The 19,364-nt window shown below is 41.4% G+C and overlaps 1 protein-coding gene across 3 annotated transcripts in view; it reads right to left on the minus strand.

The window, feature by feature from the left end:
- STK32A (serine/threonine kinase 32A) overlaps positions 1 to 9,462 on the minus strand; it is a 71,784-nt gene extending 62,322 nt beyond the window's left edge. Inside the window, exon 1 of one of the 3 annotated variants that reach the window (XM_079967994.1) lies at positions 8,924 to 9,462. The gene's annotated coding sequence lies outside the window, so the exon portion shown is untranslated. Of the gene's footprint in view, positions 1 to 6,765; positions 6,789 to 8,676; positions 8,701 to 8,923 lie in introns of those variants that run through there. The other 2 variants (XM_079967995.1, XM_079967996.1) reach the window with 2 other exon arrangements.
- Between the last annotated feature and the right edge of the window lie 9,902 nt (positions 9,463 to 19,364).

Consider the following 19,364-nt stretch of genomic DNA (forward strand, 5'->3'; position numbering starts at 1 on the left):
GCTCGGCAAAGTTCCCATCATTTCAAAATAAATCAGAGGGGTAATTAAATACCGTATTTTTCGCCCCATAGGACGCACCGGCCCATAGGACACACCAAGTTTTTTGGGGGGGAAATAAAGAAAAAAAAATTATTTCCCCCCCCAGGTACTTGTGGGGCCGGCAGCGGAGAGAAGCGCTCTTCTTCCCGCCGCCCGCCTGCAGACCAGGTCCGGGGACAGCGGGAAGACGCACTGCGCCTCCCAGCTCTCCCCGGAGCTTGCGGGGCAGGCAACGGGGAGAAGCGCTTTTCTCCCCGCCGCCCGCCTGCAGACCAGGTCCGAAGACAGAGGGAAGACGTGCTGCGCCTCCCAGCTGTCCCCGGAGCTTGCGGGGCTGGCGGTGGGGAGAAGCACGCGTCTCCCCGCCGTCAGCCTCCAAACCACATCGGGAGACAGCGGGATGGCGGCGTTCCGCCTCCCCCTGTCCACGACCTTGTGGGGCTGGCGCTGCGGCTCTCCTGAAGCCTGGAGAGCGAGAGGGGTCGGTGCGCACCGACCCCTCTCGCTCTCCAGGCTTCAGCGAAAGCCTGCATTCGCCCCATAGGACGCACACACATTTCCCCTTCATTTTTGGAGGGGAAAAAGTGCGTCCTATAGGGCGAAAAATACGGTACTCAGGAAGTTGAAGCAAGCAAAATTGTCTTATGGTTGGAGAGCCCAGGTGAAATTCTTCAGGATTTGGGCTTGGATGAAAATTGCTAAGTCACTCCCTTAAGTGGTTAAGACTTTGCAGACAATGGCTGCCTTTGGTTGGCTGAAAACCATTACAGAGGTAGAGAGGGGGTAATGAAAGAGTTTTAAGCATATCAGAAGGAAACGGGAAAGAAAACAGGAGAGTCAAGCAGATTGGCTGAAAACACGGCTCAAGAAATTCTTTTCCCTGTTATAGCAGCAATATGAAACCTAATCAGGTAATGTAGCTTGAGCAGACTTTTCAGAATTCTGGAAATATTAAGGTTTAAGAATTGGCATGAAAGGTGGAGGGTTGCCCAGGACCAAATATTCACTTCAACTCAACTTTCTTCTGTTTGCTATACAACAGCTTTAGAATAGTCTTCAGATATTCTGCCTTTTATGTTTTTTAAAGTACTACATGTGTTTGTCACATGGCAGCTTGTTTAGCCCTATGTGGCTGACAAATTGGTACCACTCTGCTGAAGAGTTCTGTGAAACCAAAAAGGGAAACAAAAGTTGTGTTCTCGCCCCACAAAAAACACCCGTGTTTTTTAATAATTCAATAAAATCAGGCAGACATTGTTTTATTGCCGCTGGCTGTACTATTTTATGGATTCTACTTTTAAGTTGGTTTTTGTTTTATTTTTGTCCTTTGGCTCCTTATTTGGTCTTGTTGTGATGTTTTTATGCTTTTATCCATTCTGTACATAATTTCAAATACTATTTATACATAAATACTAGAATTTCAGCTTCTGAGACTGATCAAGCTGTGGTCACCCTCCTCTCTTCTGATCTTTCATATACATTTCTGTTTCAGGCTCTCACATGGAAGAGGGACCAAGCTTGTGTTCTGCTGCTACACAGCATAAGACCCAAGCCAATGGATCCCAATTAAAAGAACGGAGATTCTGAAGAACTTCCTGATGGTAAGAGCTGTTCAACAGTGGAGTGGATTCCCTTCGAGAGGTGGTGAACTCTCCTTCCTTGGAAGTTATTTGAACAGAGGTTTGGGTGGCCATCTCTCATGGATGCTTTAGTTGAGATTCCTGCACTGCAGGGGATAGGCTAGATGACCCTTGGGGGATCCCTTCCAGCTCTACAGTTCTATGATTCTATCATGCTCTCCTACTACCTAACCCAGCTTTAATCCAAACAGGTTTAAAGGAACCTCGCTGCCAGGTGCCTTGATTCAAGAACACCAGAGAAACCATTAAATACAGTGGTACCTCAGGTTAGGAACTTAATTCGTTCTGGATCCATTCTTAACCCGAAACTGTTCTTAACCTGAGGTACAACTTTAGCTAATGGGGCCTCCTGCCGCTGCCACTGCACGATTTCTGTTCTCATCCTGAAGCAAAGTTCTTAACCCGAGGTACTATTTCTGGGTTAGCGGAGTCTGTAACCTGAAGCTTCTGTAACCTGAAGCATCTGTACACACATAGACTTAAACTCAGATACACAGACCACAATCCTGCACATAATTACACCTCAGCATCACTGATGCCTGATCTGTTGCCATAATTTTTTATAAGCCCCCAAAAAGGTACCAACCAGCCAGTCTTATGTATCCTCAAGAAATCCCATTCAAGAAGCTGCTATTCTCCTTAGTCCCTGTGTGAGTGAAACTCTGAAGCGATGTTGCATCAAGGAGCATCTTTGGACTTATGGGGGTACAAAGAGCTTGGGAAGGAATAAGCTTGTGAAGAGGGGCATCTGAAAGGTAAAATTTGCTGAATGACTTTTTTTCAGAGGGAAAAGCCTCAAGATCACACATATTTTTATAAGGTTCACATTTTGCCTTGGGAGTCAAACAATGTTTTGTCCTTTTGATGCATTAAGTAGTGCTGACAATGGCCTGGTTTGAATGGTACAAGAAGCCGAACTATGGCTTACTGGGGGTGCACAAAGGTGTGGGATCCTGAAGGGGCTTGCAACCACTTTGCTCCTAACTAGTTTTGCTTCTGCGCAGCCCTTAGGCTTGGGGTTCAGCTCTCTCCTTGCTAACCACAAGCTATAGCCAAGAACAAACCTTGGCTACAGCTCACGGTTAGTGTAGAGAGAGCTTAACCATGAACCATATTTGGGAAGAAGCACTTAGCCAAACCCTGTCTTAGCACAGCATAGTAGTAAATAAGAGGGAAGTTCAAAGCAATTGTCCTGGTAAGTCATAGCATGGACATGCAATAAGTGAATCAGGATAGTCATGAAGGCCACATTTTCACATATCTTGCTATTAATAGCCAACTCTTCCTTTAGTAGGCTCAAAGCAACTTTTCTTGGTTTCAGTGACTGTTCACCCAGGCACAGAACAGGCCCACACCTGACTTCCGGGTTAGCGCCTCCGGTAATGGCGGAATTCCTCTGATCGGGAGGAATTTGCTTCGTAGGAATCTGGGTCTGGCCGCCAGGGCGAAGGCAGAGACCCACTAGAAATCACAGGCGGGTGAAGCCTGTGAACGTGGGATTCGGCTGGCACCTTTTCCGCCTCCCCTACTCGCGGGGAAACCCGGTTTCGGGGATCCGGAGCGACGTGGGGTGAGCAGCGCGGTGCTTCGAATTGACTGCTTCTTCCACGGAGCGAAGCCACATAGCTGTTGCCGGAGAGCGCTGACTTTTTCCTGTGGACAATTTGATCTTAAAGCAACTACCCGTGAGTAGAACGGAGAATTGGATTTTTAAACGTCTTAATTTGGTGCCGAAACGGGGAGGTCTAAAACAGGAAGTCCACCTTCCCCTTTTGTAAATATATTGAAGCAATGAGGATGTAAACTGAAGTCTCGGAAAGCCTATTGTAAAGGACTAAATTTCCATCAGTAAAAAAATACTAAACCCCCCTTGGTGGCAGGAGAAGAGGGGGGAAAGTTTTGGACTGAGTATACCTGCAGGAGAGAGCGAACAGAGTTAATATACCACCGCTCCGATCCTGGAAACGGGCTGCCAACAGGACTGACCGTGATTAGAACGTTCACTGACAGTTAGTTAAATAAGAGGAATACATTGTTTCCATGGTCTCTGTCTGCGTTTAAAAAGGAGTAAAAGTAACAGAAAATTGAAACTAACTTTATTGTTTTAATTGAGTTTAAAAGGACTAATACAAATAGAACTGTTTCCCTCTAGAGGCACTGTTTCCCTCTAGAGGAAGCTTTTAAAACTGTCACAAGAGTTGAGCTGGAGGAATTTCCAGCTGCAAGATAAAAACCTGTGAGATTCTGGGGACCTTGAATTGGTTAAGAATGTTGACAGAAGAGGCCTTAGTGGTTGTATTATGTAAGATAAGTGACTCACTGGAACAGCTTCACAAAAAGGTGGATGTGATAACTACCAAACTTGACAATTTGGGACAAAAAGTGAACACCAATATAGAAACTATTCAGAAACTGACACAGGAATCTACTTTGACATGGCAAACTGCGGAGAAGGCTAGGGAGAAAGTTATTGCTGTTGAACCTAAAGTAACACAATTGGGGAGAGAGAGAGAGAGTCCCAGCCTTACAGATGCAATTTGATGACCATAAGTTGATTCCTGCTATGATTGAATTTAAAGAAAATCAGATTTTGAGGATCAGAGCCCTACCTGAACTGGAGAAGGAAAGTTTGATAGATTTCCTTACACAGGAATTTGATGACTTTTGGGACCGGGACTTGGATCAAAAAGAGATTAAAACTGTGAGGGCTCTCGGACTTGGAAGAGGAGGGAAAAAAGAGAAGAACAAAATAAGAGACTGTTGGAACTACCAGAGGAACCTAGAAGAACAACAGTCAAGAGTGGAAATTTTGACAGACGTCCTGAAATACCTTTTGGATCTTAGATTTAACTACGGAGATTTGGTTGCCCTGTCGAAAAGGAATAAAATCATCTTTAGGTGGGAGTTTCCCCGAGATCTACTCTTTAGCCTCAAAGGAAGGAAAATGAAAATAAGATCAGTGGAAGACAAAGTAAAGTTCATCTATAAATATGAAGAAGACTCGCAGAAGGGACTTGGAAAAGAGTTAAGAGCATTGGACAGAAGATCACCAGGTTGATGGACTTTAGGGAATTGGCAGATATGACTGGCAGAATCCGGGACCAGGGAGAAGAGTCGGTGGAAGAAGATTGGAAAAAGTTTAAAGACTATTTATAAAAATATTGTAAAATTAATGAGTGTTAGAAAAATGTTGGAAAGGAGCTATATGGCTTTAGTAGAAATGTTACAAGGAATTAAGTACAAATAGATTATTAGAGTATTAAAGGGAAAATAAAGTTAAAATATGTTAAGACAATTATATATTAAAGGGAAAAATAAGGTTAGAATATGTTAAGATAAATTACAGGACAGAAAACAGAGGAAGATGGAAAGGAATTGCTGAAACAGTTAATTAAAGTGGAATACAAAAAGGGAGGTGTGAGGAGGTCGTTGAAACAAGTAAATGAAAGTTAAGATACTGAACTTATTAGATGTGTTTTAAATTGTGTTTGTTTGGTTTTGTTAATTTAATGTTTGGGGGTTGGTGATGTGTGGTGTTTTTGTTTTTGTATTGTATTGTTTTGTTTAGTTCTTTTTCTTTTTTTGTAGTGTTTAAAATGTTAATAGATATTATTAAAAAAACAAAACAGAACAGGCCCACACCTACCTAACTTTAACAAAGTCAAAGCATTAAGTGTCCCTGGATTATTCATTCGCACCTCAGCCTGACCAACCTCTGGCACATATTAAATGAAGAGTCATAGATGCGGCATCCAGAGACATATGCATGACCATTAACAGCACAATTTTCTCTGTTGCTGCTTGTATCCATCCGGTTCACACATGCAAAAATGCACTCAGCAGCAGCCAGGGCTTCTCATGTGTAGAAGAGAACAGGGTGTGTGAACTGAGAATGAAACATAGACTGCTCTAATATTTTTACACCCCACTTTGTTGGGAATAAAGATTATTTCAGCATAAAGCATGCTCTCGCTATTGATCTAGTAGTAAAACAAAAGTGCTGCCATCATCACAACCTTTTCACAAGGCCCAAATGTGCAAAGTGCAGAGTTGAGATTTGGCTGAAGGTGCTCAGGAAAAAAGCGGAACTTCCCTCACTTAGGGGAGGCACCCTAGTTCAGTGCTAGAGCAAGAATGCAGAAGTTTCCAGCACCTCCAGTTAAAAAGGTCAGGTGGAAAGTGATGGGAAAGATCTCTCCCAAGACTCTGGATAGCAGCTGAAAAGTCAGGGCTAGATGGATAATGCAGGGCTAGATGGATAAACATTTTGACCTGATCTAAGGCAGCTTCCTCTCGGTCACTAGTGAGTCCTCTCTCCAAAGCATGTTACAAATCTCAGAAAAGTTCTTATGAAGTTCCGATTGCCATAACCTGTACTAGAAATGCATCTGACCTAGGAAAACAGCAACCTGCCTTATTCCAAAATCAGAACCTATGTCCACCTAGTCCAGCACTGACTGGCAGCAGTGCTCCAGGGTTTCGGGCAGTGGGTGGTCCCAGCCCTACCTGGAGATGCCAGAAATTGAACATGGGACCTTGCACATGCAGAGCATGTGCTTCGCCAGTGAGATATGGTCCTTCCCAATAAAGCTTGTTTTAGTGAAACAGCTAAAAATGACCTAGCCCAATAATTACCATATTTTTTGCTCTATAAGACTCACTTCTTCTCTCCTAAAAAGTAAGGGGAAATGTGTGTGCTTCTTATGGAGTGAATGCAGGCTGAGCAGCTATCCCAGAAGCCAGAACAGCAAGAGGGATTGCTGCTTTCACTGCGCAGCGATCCCTCTTGCTGTTCTGGCTTCTGAGATGCAGAATATTTTTTTCCTTGTTTTTCTCCTCCAAAAACTAGGTGCGTCTTGTGGTCTGGTGTGTCTTATAGAGCAAAAAATACGGTCGTTAATTGTCTGATTTAAGAACCATATTTCCTTCTACTATTCTTTTCTTCTTAAAGATAGCTAAGAAACAAACACCTTGGACAAAGCCAAGAACCGCCCTGAGACCTCTGGGTATAAGGTGGTATATAAATTAAATAAATAAGCAAAAATAATACAGTCATCTATTTTGAAACAACAAAAATCTTGCTCACAGAGAAGGAAGAATTGGGAGAATGCTTCCCCCATTGCAGTGAAAAATGCTACAGTCAAGATTAGTGTTTCTCCTGACCTGAAGCGAAAGAGAGGAAAAACACAGCATGCATGACATTATGCGGTGATATCATCCATAAAACAGGATGCTAAAATTATGTCTCATCATAAGTAGCTATAAAAGTCAGTTGCCATATCATTTATGTGCACTTGTTAAATAGAAACATACAAGCCTTATTGATGTCCTTCCTGGTAGACCACTGACACACAGACATCTCGGAAGGGATTCAGGCCTCGCCTTTCAAAATTGTGGGTTGTTTGGGGGCTTTTTCATTTGCCAAGTTTCAATAGTTTCAAGGATACTTAGTGACTCTGATGTGCATGTTGTTATTAAAACCTTCTATTACTTATCACCCCAGTTTAGGTATTTTTTTTTCTCACCAGGTTCCCAATTTATGTTGTTTAATCCTAAATATGTTTTCTTAGATGTAAGTCCCACTGTGTTCAATAGAGTTTGCTTCCTATAAGTATATTTAGAATTGCAGCCTAACAGAGCCTTACTCAGAAGTAAGTCCCACTGAGTTCAAGGTTAAGTGGGTACAGGAACCTGCCTAAATCTTTTAAATAATTGCTATCTTCTTAAAGTTTTTTAGCCCTATTATACAAATTATAATCAAAATAAAGAACCCTCCACATAATCACCAGAAGAAATCAAAATGACCATGTGTTGAACAAAGTGTTTCTACATCTATTCATGCAAGCAATTTTTTTTAAGGATGGGTGAAAAAAATACCAAGATTTCATGGCTAAGTGGCAGGGTTTTGAACATCCCATAAGGTGATCTCCAACTAAATTGTATCCAGAGTAGACCGAGTGAAATTAAAAAGCTTAGGTATCTTAAGAACACTGATTTCAATGGGTCTCCTCTGGGTATGATCAGCTTTGGAGAGCACACATACTAATTTTTTATCCATCACAAATATACATTTAAATGGCTTAGATAATTGATAGACAGGACTCCATAAGCCCATGCATACTTTGCTACAGCCTTTGTCGACAATTCAAAACATTGCTGAACTTTATTAATCGGTCACTGCACATTTCCTCAGGGTTCCAGCTTTTTAATGCTCTGATGTTATCCCTTTATTGATCACAATATTCATGGTTCCATTAACGGAACAGTAAACAGACTAATAACTGGAGGAGAGAAAGGGGGGACAGAAGGGAACTTAGTATGGGGGTAAATCAAAACTATTGATTTAATTAGCACAGCACTTCCTTGCTGAGACCCCATGCATGCAAAGATGTCAAAGTAAAACCATAACAGTACTAGGCTCTTTTTTTAAAAAAAGTTATTCAGCTGCTGAGAATGAAAATCATGAAATAAAAATTATGGCTTATGCTAAAGCTGTTGGATTTGTGAGAATTAAATAGTTATTTCGAAGAAAATGAATTATAGTTCTACAGTTTTTAAATACTTTAAAAGAAGGTTGGGGAGATCCAAATATAAAATACTGTGGTTTAGGAAGAAACTTGGTCATTAAAAAAAAACCCTTTCCTCTCTAAAACTCTTATACTGAGGCTGGATCTAGCTAGACACATCAAAGAAGCGTTTCAGTTAAAAGCGTTGTAAATATAAACAGGGAAAACAGGTAGAGAAAAGGGGGCTTCACAGCGCCATCTGGTGGCACAACGTTATATCGCATATGCAACGCATATAAATCGCTTTTTATTTACCAATCTAGTTGAGTCCCTTTTAGGTTTGACCCACTGAAACCCTTGAATTTCAGCCCATAGTGTTCTGACCCCAACTTGGTTCTGATACCCCTGCAGATGCACACAAGAACAAGGACTTCAGTTAAAAGTATTCAGTTAGCTTGACCCATAATTATTCTTTCAGGGCACACACACACCTAGCACTATTCAAGCTGCAAGCGCTTGTCCTGCTACTGGCAACTGCAATTGGAGTCTTCGCTAGGGATATGTAAACATTCAAAGTTACTAACCATGAGCGGGGGGCGGAAAGTTAACTTCTCTACAAGCCAGCATCTTTAGAAAAGAATGCCCAAAACCAGAGGGGCATCGATAAGCGAGAGAGAGCGCTACTTCCTGGTTGGAAACCTTAGAGGGTGAAACGAAAACAAAAGCTACCTTTCTTACCTTGTTTTAGGGAGGGCAGAAAGACCAGAGAACGGAAGCCAGCAACAACCTGAAGCTGCAGAGCAGGAGGAACCGGGAGAGGTGAGTGCGCTGGTGCGGGTTGACACTTTGTGGGTGGCTTTTGCCTGGCCAGGTTCCTTTTTGCAGGATCTCGGCTGGAGGCAAGGACACTTGGGAGAAGAGCCCGAGCCGCTATTGCAGGGAAGTTTCCCCTCTTGCAGATTGCAGGAGGAGCCTGCGGTAGTCACAAGGGGGGTGAAACAAACCAGACAACAGCAACGGTTGCAAAGACGCACATAAACGCGCGCAGAGGACAGGAAATAAAAAAAAAAAGTCGGAAGGAGAGGAGCGAGCAGGAGGGGATCTTGAGAGAGAGAGAGAGAGAGAGAGAGAGAGAGAGAGAGAGAGAGAGAGAGAGAGAGAGATACGGTAGAAGCAGCGGCCAGCCACTGCAACTGTAGTTAACGCTGTGATCGAATTGGCAGCGTTTCTGCAACTGCAGACGAATCAAAAGCACGCCGGCCGGGTCCGCCTGACACACCGTGTCGCTTAAAGGCTTTATGCAGATCAGCACTTTCCAGAGATCCCTTAAGTAGTTGCTTGGGGGCGAGGACAGTCTCCCTTTCCCCCCTTTTTCTTTCTAGGCAGGAACCCCCAGCATCCCAATGAGAAAGCATGAAAAGAATGCAAATGATGCTGCAAAGACTGTTACTGGCGTTTCATTGGCAAAGGGATTTAGGACCATTGAGCGAGAATCTCCTCTCCGCCCCCAGATATCTGCATTAAAACCATGCATCGCATGCAGCACTTTTCGCGTCCCATGCACGGTGGCTTCGGTTCCGGCCAGGAACCGAGCTAGCTCTTTTGGCCTGAATCCAGCACGGCCTGTAAGCGCACAGGTAGGGCTAGTGGTTCGTGAAATTGCCCCCGGGCTTGAAAATAACTTCAGGACGTGCCTGCCTAGGGGCATCAGGACCAATGACATGAAGCCTGCATAAGCCATCAGTTGTTCACGTTTCTCTGAGAGGCGAGAGGAGAGCCACTCCCTTAAACCGTGCAATCCCTTCTCCAAATTGGAGGAGGGCGTGTCAGCATCTGAGCTCCTGAAATGTAGAATCTGAGGACCGCTTAGGACACAGGAACCTTGCATCAAGTGCATGGTGGTCCTTGGAAGTGCTACTTTTGCGCATCTGCTTTACCTCTAAACTGCGCAGTTAAACATTAATTGGTGTGGTTATTCAGCTACTAAAGCACTTGTCCACCGATTTATTGATGGAGATGGCAACAAGCCAAAGTCTGGGATAAGGGTACTTGGTCCAGACATGTAACAAAAAGGCATTCCTTCTCCTCCTGCACCCAATGTCCCAAGTGCGGGTAACCTCTGGAATGTGGCTTGTTCTCCAGCTTGAATCAAAAGCTAGTAGGTTGAAAAATAAGGTATGTGAAACCATTTAGACTTTCATTTCTATACCAAGAGCTACTTTTAAATAAAGGTGACTGTTTTGCTACAACAATCAACATCAATGTGTCTTTTAAGTCTGGTGGTTTTGAGCTGCAGTCATATGCTCACTAGATAAGTGGGTTTTACTTCCGAGTAAACGTATAGGATTGGGCAAGGCACTTGGGAAGCCCAGGGAGAACTTCATTGTCTCCCTAAGGAATTCCTCCATCCAGGACTTCCGGAGGCGGCGCGAACGGCAATGGCTGCCCTTTCCTAGCCGGGGAAGGGAAGCTCCGCCGAAAAAGGGTCTCCCGCTGCGGCGAAGCGGGGACCCATTCAGGAAAACCACAGGCAGCAGAAGCCTGTGGTCTTGGGGTCCGGCGGGCGCCAGGAGCAGCCCCCAAAACGTTGAAGGAGCCCCGTAAGGGGCTCCGGATCGCGGAGGGGGTTGCGGCGCTGTGGATCGTTCCGCAATCGGCGGAGTGAAGCCGCGTTGCTGCTGCCGGTGAGCGCTGTCCTTTCTTCCTAAATTACAGAATCGGAAAACAACAACCCGTGAGTAAATGGACTTTTAAAATTTTGGGACTTAAAGTACTTAAAGTACTCAATTTGGCTGAAAGCGGAGTGACGAAAAATAGGAAGTCCGTCTTCCGCTGTCATTGAATTACCAAGCAAAGAGCCGGAGGAGTGGAGGCAAAAAGTGAACTTTTAATTTAATTGATCTGGACATCCGTGGAAATTATTTTTAAGCAGAATAAGGACTTTAAGCATTGATTACATGACTCTTATGTGGACTGTGATACCTTTCTTCTATTTGGATTACAATTTAAACAAGAAACCCAGGGGCTGGAACTGCCTGAGTAATTGAGCAGCCAGTTTGCAGGGCTGGATACTTTTGAACTTAAACTTTGAAACAATCTGAGGGAGTTTGAACTGGCTACTTTGAAGCACCTTTTGGAATACCAGCAAGCACTGTCTGAAACACTGTGACTTTTTAAATGCCAACTCTGCTAAAAGTTACCTTATAGAAGGTTCTCGGACATTAAATGGGACTATATTATTTTTATTGGAATTGTCTTCTTTCCTAAAGACATTTTAAGTTCCCCCTAGAGGATTTGGGATTAATAGCAGTGACATTGTTTTACTTTCCTTTTCCTGGCCTCCTGTTTGACTATTACCATCTGGGCCGCTGCTTTCTCATGGGAACAACTCAGCTTGACCTTGAATTTTAGATAACTTTGGAATGAGTGGCGCAAGAAAAAAGGGACCGAGAACTAGACAAACAACCCTAACCGCAGTCTCCCAGGCACGCAGATCATCTGTGCCTACTGTGCTTACTCTGCCTACTCAAACTTCTGAGAAAGAAGCTGCTTTTCTGCCACGGGCAGAAACTGAGGAATTTCAATCGGAAGAGATGGCCTCAGGAGAAATTAGTTCTACTTTAGAGAAAATTCTTGAAAAATTGGAATCTTTGAATAAAAAAGTGGAATCTTTGGATAAAAAAGCTGATCAGCAAACAGCTAAAATTGATCAAAATACTGAATGTTTAAATAGACTAACTGGACAAGTTGCACAGAATGTGCAAGCAATTGGAGAATTGAAGGAGACTGCAGGTGAAAATCGGAAATTGGCTGAAGATACCAGCCAAAGATTGGGAAATCTAGAGAAAGAGGTAAGGCCACTCAGCAAACAAGTAGGTGAACATCAGACTTATCTTTCTATGATAGAACTACAGAATAGACAGACCAATTTAAGGATAAGATCTGTACCAGAGGTGGAAGAAGGCAACTTAGCTGAGTTCTTGACCAAAGAATTTTCCAAGTTTTGGAACTTAGAGGAAAAAGACTTTAAAATCATATCAGCCTTCAGACTTGGAAGACTTATAAAGAGAGAGAAGCCCAGAGATTGTTTAATAATACTGAGATCAAAGGAGGAAAGGGACAAGATTTTGGGTCTACATTACGGAAAGTCACTGGATATTTTGGACAAAAGAATCGAAATTTACAAAGATATTCCTAAACAACTGTTGGACCTTAGATCTGACTATTTGGAACTAACAAGATTGTTAAGGAGTAATACAATTATCTTCAGGTGGGATTTTCCTCAAGGATTATCTTTCACTTTTAGAGGGAAGAAGATTAAAATTAGATCACCGGAAGATAGAGACAAATTTTTGACTGCGTACGGAGAGGACCTCCAAAAAGGACTGGAACTACCCTCGGGGCCTGTAGTACCAGAGGTGCCTGCACCCTCGGATTCTGAAGACCCAGCGAACAAGGTACTACCCCTAGAAAAATAACCAGACTTATCCAGGATGTCTCTGCAACTTTTGAGTTGGAATATAAATGGCTGTAACATTCCGGAAAAAAGAAGGAAAATTTTTCATATATTGAAAAAGGAACAATTGGACATTATTTGCTTACAAGAAACACATGTGACTAGGCTCCACAGGAAAGTACTAATAAACAAAAGACTTGGTCAGGAATTTATATCTTCAGACAAAGTAAAGAAGAGAGGCGTGGTGATATATGCAAAAGAGAGCCTGTCACCTAAATTTTTATTTAAAGATGAACATGGAAGAATTTTGGCAATCGAAATACAACATCAAGGAGAAAAGATTTTGATATTAGGAATTTATGCACCAAATGAAGGGAAGTCGGAATTTTTCAAGAAGTTGCATGAGACTATGCTGGAATATCTGGATTATGACAACATCATCATGATGGGAGACATGAACGGGGTCGTATCAACTAACATGGATAAGTCACAAAGCCAGAATGTTACAAAAGATGGCAGACTACCAAAGACCTTTTTTGAATTGACTGACAATATGGACTGGATTGATATTTGGAGAACGAAGAACCCCTTGGGAAAAGAAGGAACATTCTTCTCTGAAGCTCAGCTGACTTGGACAAGAATCGACCAAATTTGGATAACTAGAGGTCTGGCACCGAAGGTCAGAAAGGTGGAAATCTGCCCAAAAACTTGCTCCGACCATAATGCACTGAGAATGGATATGACACTATTACCAACTGGCTCCTTTAGATGGAAGATGAATGACAATTTGTTCAGAGATCAGGAGATTATTAAGAAGGCCCAGAAAGCATTGAAGGACTACTTTGAGATAAATATGAACACTACGGTGGAAAAAAGAATTATTTGGGATGCAAGTAAAGCTGTGATGAGGGGGTTCTTGATACAACAGAATGCTGCAATGAAGAGGACACAAAATGACAGAAAAGATAAGATTTTGGAGAAAATAAAAGAACTAGAGAAGAAGCTAAGATCAAACCCGAAGTCCCTGCCGACCTTGAGAGAAATTAAACTCTATCAAGCACAGTATTCTAAACTGATAAATCAGGAAATAGAGTGGAAGATTAAATTAATGAAACAAAAAACCTTTGAATCGGCAAACAAATGTGGAAAACTGCTAGCTTGGCAGTTGAAGAAGAGACAAAAATTGAATACAGTTACAAATTTGGAAATTGAAGGAAGAAATATTCAGAACCCCATGGAGATTAGAAAGTGTTTTTGGAAATACTTCAAAAAACTATACACTCAAGGGCCGCAGAATGAGGTTGAGATCAAACAATTTTTAGAGAAAAATGGACTTAAAAAGTTGTCACAAGAAAATAGATCTCTCCTGAATAGTAAAATAACATGCCAAGAAATTGAACAAGTCATTCAAAACATGAAATTGGGCAAATCTCCAGGACCAGATGGGCTAACCTCCAAGTACTATAAGATATTAAAAGACCATTTGATACAACCATTGATGGAGGTTAGCAATGAAATTATGGAGGGGAGGAGGGCGCCGGAGTCGTGGAAGGAAGCATTTATCACATTGATACCAAAATCGGAAGCTGAAAAGACACAACTTAAGAACTACCGTCCCATCTCCCTTTTAAATGTGGATTACAAAATATTTGCAGACGTTTTGGCAAGTAGACTTAAAAAAGTTTTACACGAAGTAATTCATAAAGACCAGGCAGGCTTTCTCCCAGGTAGACACATGTTTGCTAATACAAGGAACATTATTGACATTTTGGAACTTTTGCAAACTGATATAAATACAAAAGCAGTGCTAATCTTTATAGATGCAGAGAAGGCCTTTGATAATATCTCTTGGAAATTTATGAAGGGAAATTTAAAAGAAATGGGAGTGGGTCGGGGTTTTGAGAATGGGATTGATGCAATATATTCAGAACAAAAGGCTAAATTGATAGTAAACAATGTGGTCACGGAAGAGTTTAAAATTGAAAAAGGAACACGACAAGGCTGCCCGATTTCCCCTTTGTTATTTATATCAGTTCTGGAGGTGCTCTTGAATATGATTAGAGGGGACCGGTTGGTGGAAGGGATTCAGGTCGGAGTGAAGCAATATAAACTTAAAGCTTTTGCAGATGATCTAGTTTTGACCCTGCAGGAGCCAGAATCTAGTACAAAAAGAGTATTACAACTGATCCAAGATTTTGGTCGGGTGGCGGGATTTAAACTAAATAAACAGAAAACTAAGGTGTTGGGGAAAAATCTGACAGATGTAGAGTCGGAACAGTTTCAGAGAGAAACAGAACTAACTGTGGTTAAAAAAGTAAAGTACCTAGGGGTAAACATAACAGCAAAAAATCTGAGTCTATTTAAGGATAACTATGAAAAATGTTGGTTTGAAATTAAGAGAGACTTGGATAGTTGGACAAAATTGAAGCTTTCTTTGTTAGGCCGAATTGCTGCTGTTAAGATGAATGTATTGCCAAGAATGTTGTTTTTGTTTCAAACATTGCAGATTGTGGACAAAACAGAGTGCTTCCGGAAGTGGCAGAGAGATATATCTAAATTTGTCTGGCAGGGCAAAAAGCCCAGAATTAAGTTTAAGATACTAACTGATGCGAAAGAAAGAGGGGGCTTTGCCCTGCCGGACCTAAAGTTGTACTATGAAGCCGCAGCCTTCTGCTGGCTAAAAGACTGGCTACTTCTCGAAGACACTGACGTATTGGATTTGGAAGGGTTTAACAATGCTTTTGGTTGGCATGCATATCTATGGTATGATAAGGTTAAGATCAATAAGGTCTTTAAGAACCATATTGTCAGGAAAGCAGTTTTTAATGTCTGGACAAAATACAAAGACTTACTGGAAAACAAAACTCCGAGGTGGCTTTCACCTCTGGAAGCTAAGGCCCGAAAGAGACTCAATATGGAGGCCAAATGGCCAAAATATTGGGAAATATTAGAAAAAGACGGAGACAATTGGAAATTGCAGAGTTTGGAGAAAATGAAAGATAAAGTGCGAGACTGGTTACATTACGCTCAGATTAAAGAAGTTTTCAAAAATGACAAAAAGGTAGGGTTCCAGGTGGAGAAATCGAAGTTGGAAACAGAATTGTTAGAACCAAAAACTAAGGTATTATCAAGAATGTATAACTTGCTGCTGAAATGGAATACACAAGACGAAATGGTTAAATCGGTTATGATAAAGTGGGCTCAGGATATTGGGTATAATATTATGTTTGAGGATTGGGAAAGGTTGTGGACCACTGGGCTGAACTTCACTGCATGTAATGCTTTGAAGGAAAATGTAATGAAAATGATATATAGATGGTACATGACCCCAGTTAAACTTGCCAAAATATACCATTTGTCTGACAATAAATGTTGGAAATGTAAAGAACACGAAGGAACATTCTTTCACCTCTGGTGGACCTGTCCTAGAGTGAAGGCCTTCTGGGAAATGATATATAATGAGTTGAAAAAGGTATTTAAGTATACCTTCACTAAGAAACCAGAGGCCTTCCTTCTGGGCATTGTCGGCCAGAAGGTGTTAAAGAAGGACAGAACATTTTTTATGTATGCAACAACGGCAGCAAGGATACTCATCGCTAAGAGCTGGAAAACTCAAGATCTACCCACACTGGAAGAGTGGCAGATGCAGCTGATGGACTATATGCAACTGGCCGAGATGACTGGCAGAATCCGAGACCTGGGAGAAGAGAGGGTTGAAGAAGATTGGAAGAAATTCAAGATTTATTTACAAAAGTATTGTAATTTGGTTGAATGCTAAGAAGGATGCTAGATCATAAATAATTGCCTACCATTGAATTAGATTTGAACTTGATGATAAGTGAGATTGAGGGAAATATAAAATTTTTGAAGATTAGATTAAATTAACGGAACAAGATTCAAGAATATAAATAAGATGATAAATTGCTGGAAAAGAATTTATAATGATGTAAGTGGGAGTGGGAGACGCGAGGGAGTCCAAAGAAGTTCTGACAAATGTGTTATGATCCATGCTATATTGTTTATTATTTTTGCATTTTGTATTCAAAAAATTTCAATAAATATTTATAAAAAAAAAAAAAGGAATTCCTCCATCCAGTGCCACCTAGTGACTACCTATATAATGATGCAGTCAGTATTGTATGTCTATTAAATTGCAACTTTTGACACACTTAAGAGAAAGTGTACTTTTCCTTCATGGTCCTCAGAGACACTTTAACTGAGGCATTACAATATGTAAATTTATGTAGATTTAATCAGTCAAACAATTCATCAGTTAAAAGCCGGATAGCTAAGAAGGGTTTCATAATATGTAAATTTATTTACATGTAATCAGTTAATTATTTCATCACTTAAAAGCCAGATAATTAATTGATTAAAAATTATTGAGAGGTTGACAGCATGAGTGATGATACTTAATTTCCTTATCAAAGAGTTACATGCAAATTGATAGTATTCCATTAAGCAACAAAAATTATTTGTGAAGTGTCTTTAAAAAATTTAAACCTGCTATCATATAGGTTTTATATTTCAATCATTCCCTTGCAGAACAATAACAGAGAAATAGTTATTTTTAACTAGTATTTGTAGGTATCATGAAAAGGGAAAGAAAGGATAAGAAACCCATCCTCCCAGTTTTAAAGACTGGGAAAAGATAATAGTTACTTTCCTATAACTTAATATTCACAATAGCTCTAGCCAAGCATTCATTGTGCAAAGTGAAATTCTACTCATAGCACCTCACTCTCTCCCTCAGGGCACTCATTTACAGAAAGAACCTAGTTACATTGGAACTGATAGAATTTAGGGAAATCTACACAGCCTGTGACAACCCTAAGCTATGAATGAAAGGTTTCTATAAGGAAAGACAGGAAAATAGAATGGATTCCGTATGCAACTTGAAACACAGGTCAAGTTACTGCGTCTTACTATATGTATGGAGTATGACCATCTTTTGTTTGAGGGGGTAGATATGTCAGAGTTTCAGTAGTTAAACGGATCCCACAGAATAAAAATATCTCCCCTCTTATTTTTTATAAGGTGAGAGAAGATATCTTTTGGATGGCACTTTTTACATAGATGTTCAGAGCAAAAATAAGGCTTAACTGTTGGTAAAGTAGGCAGGGAAGGAAAGCTGGTGTACTGTGGGCTAAGGTGTCATGGAGATTACCAAGAACACAATCTGAGCCAGTTTGCTCCCCTTAGGAGTTGCATAGAGGGGGTAATTCCGCCCACATACTGCCTGTGCCATCAATGCAGCACTAAGGGTGAGGAAAACACACACATCTGGGCCAATTCTCACTTCTTCTAAAGATGCAGAAAGCTTCTTGGGGCAGAGAAGCCATAGAGAGTGTGGAGCGAAATTTTACCAGTTTAAGTCAGTGTGGAGGATGAAAGGAGAGGCAAACCCTATGCTTCTAGGCAAGTTCCCAGCCTCCAGTTAAATTGTAATGGTGATAAGCAGTAATGACATTTAGCATTGTCTGTTCTCTCTCCCATCAGCTCACCTTAATAGTGGCAATTTTTCATAGTGGCTACCACAGGTGGAGAAGGCAAAGACTTAATCAGCCTTGGCTCCCTCTTTCACAACTGGGGGTGTGTGTGCACTTTTTGCAGTGCTATACTTTTTAGAAGGCTAAAGAGGTGAGCTTATTGGACTCACTCCCCAAACAATTCAGGCACTGGTGTTAAATCCAGATGTGACACTAGATTTCAGGTGGTGTGGACGGTTACGCCACACATGGGTGCCAAATAACAAGAACAACAATAATGTGAGATCCATAAAAAGCAACTGTACCACAATGAAATTGTTGTAAAAATAAGAAGTATTGCTGGAGGGGCACCAAATTTTGTCCTCACTCAGGACACCATATTACCAAATCTGTCCCTGCACTAAATGCAGCATTTGAAGTTATTTTGTTTTAACAAAAATCGCCCCCCCCCCCCCACTCCCATCTAGGCTAATATTACCAATGGGAGACTTCCTTCCACCAAATGGGCACAGATATTCCACTGAGGCTGCATTCCAACAGGCACAAAAGGGTGGAAAAAATTTTCCCCACAAGTTATGATGCTGACAAAATCCATGCCTGGTGGTTGCTGTTAACTTAAACAACAACAACAACTTTTAAATTCCCAAACGCTAAACATTTAGCATCACATCTATTTTGGCCTGGTGATTGGACACTGTACCAGCCTTGCAACCTAATCACATGCATGTTTATAGTTGGATATATGTCCCACTGTGTTCAACAACTCTTGCTCCCAAATAATTGGGAACAAGCTTGCATGCTGAGGCTGTATTGCAAATTAATAATTCCATGATAGCCAGCGTGATTCAGTGATTAGTAAACTGAACTTCTGTCTTGACAATCAAAGTTAGTAAGCTTGCTTGGCTATGTATGTGTTGTGTGAACTATAAAATGGGAACAGTAACCCGTTATTTCACACGGTGGTTGTGAGGTAAATACCGCAAAGCAGTTTGCATATTAAAAGGCCATAGAACAAAGTTTTAGAAGTTCAGCTGTTTTTCTGGAAATGTTTGCTTCCCTCTAATGGGGATAAAGCAGCATGGCATACAAAAGGAGCACCAGCAGCCTGCCATTATGAAGCTGCTTTATACTGCATTAGATCACTAGTCATCTAGCCCAGTGCTGCCTACTTTGACTGGTAGCAGTTTTTCACCAATCCCTAACCCCACTCTGAGTCTGCAGAAGAGTCTGGGAA

The sequence above is a fragment of the Podarcis cretensis genome (genome assembly GCF_951804945.1).
Source record: "Podarcis cretensis genome assembly, chromosome: 2".
Lineage (NCBI taxonomy): Eukaryota > Metazoa > Chordata > Lepidosauria > Squamata > Lacertidae > Podarcis > Podarcis cretensis.